The 7,000-nt window shown below is 40.9% G+C and overlaps 1 pseudogene; it reads right to left on the bottom strand.

Moving 5' to 3' along the window:
• Window positions 1–1,063: 1,063 nt before the first annotated feature.
• On the bottom strand, window positions 1,064–2,005 carry LOC114885003 (annotated as a pseudogene).
• Window positions 2,006–7,000: the final 4,995 nt, after the last annotated feature.

The following is a 7,000-nucleotide window of genomic DNA, read 5'->3' as shown; positions in this document are numbered from 1 at the left end:
AAAGAGTGATGTAGCTCATATACCAAAATAGATGTCCACCTTGCTTTTGTATACAACCAAACTTGGCAGGACTGTGGGTTTGTTTTGATGACAGGGCACCACATCAAGCTGCTGTTAAACCTCCCAGCCCTAGGAACTCACCTGCTACCCTTCCTCCCTCCCTTTCAGACTCTTGGCCCTTTTTCCCCACCCAACACCCAGAGCCTGAGGCACACCCAGATCACCCACCCTCACATGACTAACTTGCAAGGCTTCCTGGAAAGCAAGGTCCTTCTGTTATCTGTCCCTTTCTGATCCTAAGATATATGGAGACATTTCTGTAAATGTTTGGCACCTAAGTAACATGATGGTTGTGGATAATGCCACAGTGACACAGGGACACCCAGTAACAAGACATGCAGGGTGACGGCAAGGGGCACTGAGCTGCCCTAGCATCTCAAAACCAGAACTGCGGCTTCCTATGCATTTATGCGGGTGGGAGAAGGGATGTGCAGAATTAACTTCACCGACTCCTCAGCAGCAAATACATTCAAAATTGAAGGTGTCTTGAGGGCTCCACTATACCCTAGTCACGAGTCTGGTCACTCCTCTGGAGGAGCTCGGTGCAGTGACAGCTGGAAAATCTGAGTCCCGATCGAATCTGCCGCATCAAGAGTCCTTTTTTTTTTTTTTTGCGGTACGCGGACCTCTCACTGCTGTGGCCTCTCCCATTGCGGAGCACAGGCTCTGGACGCACAGACTCAGTGGCCATGGCTCACGGGCCCAGCCACTCTGCTGCATGTGGGATCTTCCCGGACCGGGGCACGAACCTGTGTCCCCTGCATCAGCAGGCGGACTCTCAACCACTGAGCCACCAGGGAAGCCCCAAGAGTCCTTTTGAAGAAGCTTGGCAAAGTAATTTTTTCTTTTGAGCAAATGTGCAGCACATCCTTGGGAAGGTCATGTGGAAGGATGCTCTCCAGCCCAGTCAAATGATCCAATCTCACTACTATCTTAGTTCCCTCTGAGTTTTTTTCCTACTGGCCACCCTCGCTGTACAGAAAACAGCCAAGCACCATGCAGGTCAGTCATCGATGGTGGGCAACCAGAAGGCCATGTTGGAACAAGCACTGGCAAAAGTCATGAACTTGGGGTTGACCTGCAAACAGGTGATGGGGCCTGTGTGTTTGCCACCCAACACAGCTACTTTTATACCACTGTCTCCATTCCAGACATGGATCTTGCCATCCTCTGTACCAATCATAATAAACTGCGAGTCTGGAGTAAATGAGGCCTTCAGTGTGACGGCTTTGTTGCTGGCATAACCCCCAAACGTATGCATCACCACTCACTTGACTGCATCGATCAGACGGATGAAGCTGCCGTTGGTGGAGATGAGGATGAGTTGGCCATCATTGCTGAACTTAACTCCTGTCCACTCGCAAGTCCGATCATACTGCATCTTAAATGTCGCAAATGGCCCCTTATGGAAAGAGCGAAGATCATAAACTTTGACCATTTCAGAATTGACACCTGCAGTAAAAATTAATCCTTCTGGATCAAAAGAACAAACTGGCTTGCCCTGTAGATGCCTGAGACCCTGGCAGTTAGGAGACTGGAGATCCCAGAGCCGAATGGTCTTATGAAGAGACCCAGAAATGAAAGTGTCATCCACAGGTGACATGGACAAGGCCACCACCCTTTTGCTATGTCCAGGAAAGTATCTGATGTATTTGTTGTCATGCAAGGACAGGTAACTGATAGTATCATCTGTTTTGTTAGGGCTGTAAACAACTGTGTTTGCTGCATGAGAGTATCTGATGAGGTCCACGCCATATTTCTTACTGTAAAGGGTTCTCTTTGGTTTGCCCTCCTGGCAGTCACAGAGCACGATGGAGTCGTCATCGCTGCTCGAGATGACCGTCTCGCCGTTGGGGCTGAAGTCGAAGCAGTTAATCTTGTCCAAGTTCTCGCGGAACACCTTGGTAACATGGAAGTTCCGCAGCACGCTGTCGCTCAGCTTCATGGCGGCGAATGCTGGAGATGGTGGCGGCTAAAATGGATTTTTATAATTTAATCTTTGTTTTATGACCTTTCTATTTTTTTAAATTAATGTTTATTTATTTATGGCTGCACTTGGTCTTAGTTGCAGTGTGCGGGATCTTCATTGCAGTATGTGGGATCTTTCACTGTGGGGTGCAGGGTTCTTCGTTGGGGAACATGGGCTTCTCTCTAGTTGTGGCAGGCGGTCTCTCTAGTTGTGGCTTGTGTGCTCAGTAGTTGTGGTGTGTGGGCTTAGTTGCTCTGCGTCATGTGGGAATCTTAGTTCCCCGACCAGGGATCGAACCTGTGTCCCCTGCATTGGAAAGCAGATTCTTAACCACTGGGGGAAGTCCCTATTCTATGACCTTTCTAAATCCATTTACTAATTGTAGAAATTATTTTGTAGGTTCCTTAGGATTTTCTGTATGCCCAATGATGTCTGAAAATAGCATCAGTTTTGTTTCTTCTTTTCCAGTCTACATGCCTGATTTCTCTTATTCTTCTATTACAATTTTAGAATTACATTTCAAAAAATAGTGAGTGGATGTGGTCATGATGGAATGATGGAAGTGGACATCCTGATCTTAGGGGTAAAGAATTAACTTTACGATTATGTGTAATGTTAGTTGTACAGTTTTTTTACTTGTCCTTCATTAGATTGAGGAGTGTCTTTTCTTTTACTTTTTTTTTTTTTTTTTTTGAGATACGCGGGCCCCTCACTGTTGTGGCCTCTCCTGTTGCGAAGCACAGGCTCCGGACGCGCAGGCTCAGCAGACATGGCTCACGGGCCCAGCCGCTCCGCGGCATTTGGGATCTTCCCAGACCGGGCACGAACCCATGTCCCCTGCATTGGTAGGCGGACTCTCAACCGCTGCGCCACCAGGGAAGCCCGAGGAGCTTCTTTTTAATACTTGTTTGCTGAGAGCTTTTTTCATGAGTAGCTGCTGAACTCACTAGCTAATTTTTCTGCAACTATTGAAATGATGTTTTTACTCCTTTATTGTGTTAATATGGTGAACTCCACTGATTGATTTTCAGAGATTCAACCAATCTTGCATTTGTGGGATAAACCCCACTAGGACCTGATGTATTATTCCTTTTATATATTACTGGATTTACTTGTGAAATAGTTTGTTAAGAAATTTTGTGTCTAAATGTAAAATAGATAGCTAGTGGGAAGCAGCTGCATAGCACAGGGAGATCAGCTCTGTGCTTTGTGACCACCTAGAGGGGTGGGATAGGGAGGGTGGGAGACGCAAGAGGGAGGAGATATGGGGATATATGTATATGTACAGCTGATTCACTTTGTTATACAGCAGAAACCAACACACCATTGTAAAACAATTATACTCCAATAAAGATGTTAAAAAAAAAGAAAAGAAATTTTGTGTCTATATTAAGAAAGTATATTGTCCTGTAATTTTCTTCCTTCACCTTTTTGGTAATATATTCTTAAGTTGTAATAAGATTTTACTAGCAGATTTATTCCCTCAGCAGATGTCCTCTGGAGAATCAATGGTCAGAATTATATCCTATGTTCACACCATATCAACTAGTGACAAGGGGATGGTTTCCTAAGCTTGATTTAGACTATTAAGGATACACTTCTGAGAGAGGGGCTGCTACTAAAGCTATGTGGAGAGGGTGACTCCCCAATCAAAATCACAAGTTGTTTTGGAGAGGGAAAAGGAACAGCTCTTACAATACATCCACAAAATATATTATTACTATCATCCCCTTTGACAGAAGGGGAAAAAATAGTTTAAGAGGTTAAATAGCCAAAGTACACAGCCAGCAAGTAGAAGACCCAAAAGTATGGAATAATGAAAATAGTATGACTACAGGTGCCAAGAAACTTGTTATAACCTAGTCACATCATGAAGTAACTCTGGGACCTGTAGCTATTCAGCAAAACTCTCAGGAGCTGTCTCCCCATCTCAAAATTAAGCTCTAAAATAAGTTCTATGAATCACAAATTTCACTCTCAAAGACAGATTTCCATGGCACGTGTCCCCAAATTTTATTGAATTGATTAATGAACCATTTGTGACCTGAAATATCGGAACTAAATGTCACTATCAATTCTGTTGGAAAATAAAGCAACTAGAATGTTGGTTTTGTGTAAGAAATTTGGAACAAGAAGAACTGAAGTTTGGAAACTGAGTTTACATGATATTCCATATTCATTTTCTTTTTTAAAGATCTTATGATTTACATAGTTTTAAATTTTCTACTACCTTGTAATTAAATACATGTAAAGAATTAAAGCAACAAAAGATTTAAAGTTATGAAGGAGACATGATGGTAGTGAAAAAACTTAAGCATCACATAGTTTGAATCTTGCTTCTGCCTCTTCCTAAAAGAGTAAGGACAAGTCACTTAACTCACTGACTCTCAGATTCTTCATTAGAAGAGGTGTGAGAAAGTCTGGTGAAGGTTAGAAAAGCTATCTCTCAAAGTTATATGAAAATGATGAGATAATATATGTAAAATTAATAGCAAAATATATGTACATAGAAGGTGCTCAATAATTGTCCCTCTCCCAATATTACTTATGAATGATGATTATAAATGTGCTTCCTTGTGAAGTGGATATTCCTAAGCTAGTCTGGATAACTTAGAATGTGTGAGGCTTTGATTACTGTATATTTTGATGAAAACTGAGACTCCCCTCCAAGCTTAAATTAATCCAGACATAAGAGAGGGGTTAAGGGAGGGAGCTGTAGCAATAGGAATTGCATCTTTATGATTTTCTGTGGTGTGCCTTCTTCCCAGTCCCTTCTGATCCAGGTACTTGAGAACTTCTTCCTTAATGAGGTTTTTCATCTTCTACACAGCTATAATTTTACTCCCAGGAAGATTTACATAGATGTGAAAGAAAAATTCTACCTGAAAGCTTAAGGTCCCAGGTAATAGAGCAAACCTTAACCCTACACGTGGTAACTGAATTTTGGAATTTGGGAAGGCTTATTAATACCCTCCCTAATTCTTCTTCATCCACTGATTTATGCTTGAATTCTCTGTTTCATTCTTAATAACTCTTGGTACGCGGGCCTCTCACTGTCGTCGCCTCTCCCGTTGTGGAGCACAGGCTCCGGACGCGTAGGCTCAGCGGCCATGGCTCACGGGTCCAGCCGCTCCACGTCATGTGGGATCTTCCCGGACCGGGACACGAACCCGTGTCCCCTGCATCGGGAGGCGGACTCTCAACCACTGTGCCACCAGGGAAGCCCTCTGTTTCATTCTTAATAACTCTTAAATTACATATGTAAAATCTCTGCGGTAACAGTTGAAGAGGTTAACCAGAATTTTGCAATTACCCATGAAACGAGGGGCTACAAGTAGATTTTAAAGAGGATTAAAGGAAAGCTTTAGAGCACTGAAGGGGGTAGAGTGTAGGAACCACAGACAAATTTCATCCAGAGTTTTGTCCAGGACTAATCCTTATATGTAACCCATCACAACAGTTTACACGTTTTCTATTCCTCTGGTAGCCAGTAGTTGAATTGGATTCTTTGCTTCTTTGTTCAAGAGAATAGCTACCAACCAATACACGTTCCTATCTCATCTTTTATTACTCTCCTATAGAAACCAAGGTGACTTCCTTGCTAGTCTCAAAATATGCTTTATATTTTCTTACTTCTACATGATTGCTCAGAGTATGTCCTACCCAGAAAGCCCTCACTATCCACTGAAATCTTGCTCATTGGTCAGTGCCATTTTCAAATACTCCCTTCTTTGTTCATCTCTCTGTGTCACTAAACATATGTTACCTAGGATGGCAGATATTTTGTTAACAGCTCTATTAAATCATAAGGTACTTTATCTCAGAGAGTAACAATTAGCTATCTATCTCTGTAGTACCCTCCACGACAACTTTCACATTATAGGCACTTCATTTTTAATCTATTTGTTTAGTTTTTATTCTATTTGTAAAATAAATATAGAATAAATTTGTAGCATAAATTAACAAATGGAATAATTCTGTGCCTTGAAAAATCACTGACCTGAAAAAACTGAAAATTTCCTAAATCCCTTCTAGTACCATCACCAAATGGTATGTATATGATTTTGGGGGAATAGCTCACTTTTGACATTTTGTGTTTGAGTTGTTGCTGTTATTATATTTTAGACATATCATGGAAAATAATAAATGAAGGACAGTATTCTAGATAGGAAACAAGAAGTCTGAGCATTGGGCACTAAAATATATGATGGCCAGTAATTTATTTCATTAACTTTCTCAGAGAGCTAAATTGCTAATCTTGGTTACTTGCTATGACTGATGTTTGTTGGTTTTATTGTAGCAACTCTTCCATCTGTTGATGGCCAATAGTTAAATTGGATTCTTCTTTTTTTGCCAAAAGAGTGGATGACTTAATAAAAGTGTGGTGTTTCTATATAAAATTAATAATATCTCCTTTTTTTTTTTTGGTATGTCATTTGCTCCAACCAAGAAGACTCATAGTTAATGTTGCCTGTCCTTCACTGAAAATTAATTCAAAAAAGATCCACCCTAAATGGAAGAGCCACTCTGTCAAAAGACAAGAGACGACCATGGATCAGAGGACTATTTGTAGTTCAATGGTTTTGAGGTTAATAAAAATACATGTTATTCCTGAGTCCTGTAGAAGTCTAAAGACATTGCCAATGCACTAAATTGGAGACAGTCTGATAAAATAATTATGAACAAAATATCACTGGGAGACTATCAATTTTTAAAAAAAATTTAATACAAATACGTGGTAATTTTCAATTTTCACTCCCTTTGGAGCATATATATCCTGACACTTTAAAATTTCAAGTGACTTAGGCTTTGCATTTAAAAAACTAGATTCCTTTCTGTTATGTCTCTGATGTAGTTATTTCTCACCCACAGAACCTAGAATTCGATGATTTTCAGGAGCTAGGAATAAAATAATTGTTAAAGATTCTACCAAGGTCCAAAATTGTTCTTGAATTAAAGGGATGCTAAGCC

Source organism: Monodon monoceros, unplaced genomic scaffold (assembly GCF_005190385.1).
Source record: "Monodon monoceros isolate NGI ecotype Baffin Bay Population unplaced genomic scaffold, NGI_Narwhal_1 Super_Scaffold_6, whole genome shotgun sequence".
Classification (NCBI taxonomy): Eukaryota; Metazoa; Chordata; class Mammalia; order Artiodactyla; family Monodontidae; genus Monodon; species Monodon monoceros.
The sequence above is the reverse complement of the archived record's forward strand: the minus strand, read 5'-3'. Positions and strand labels throughout refer to the sequence as shown.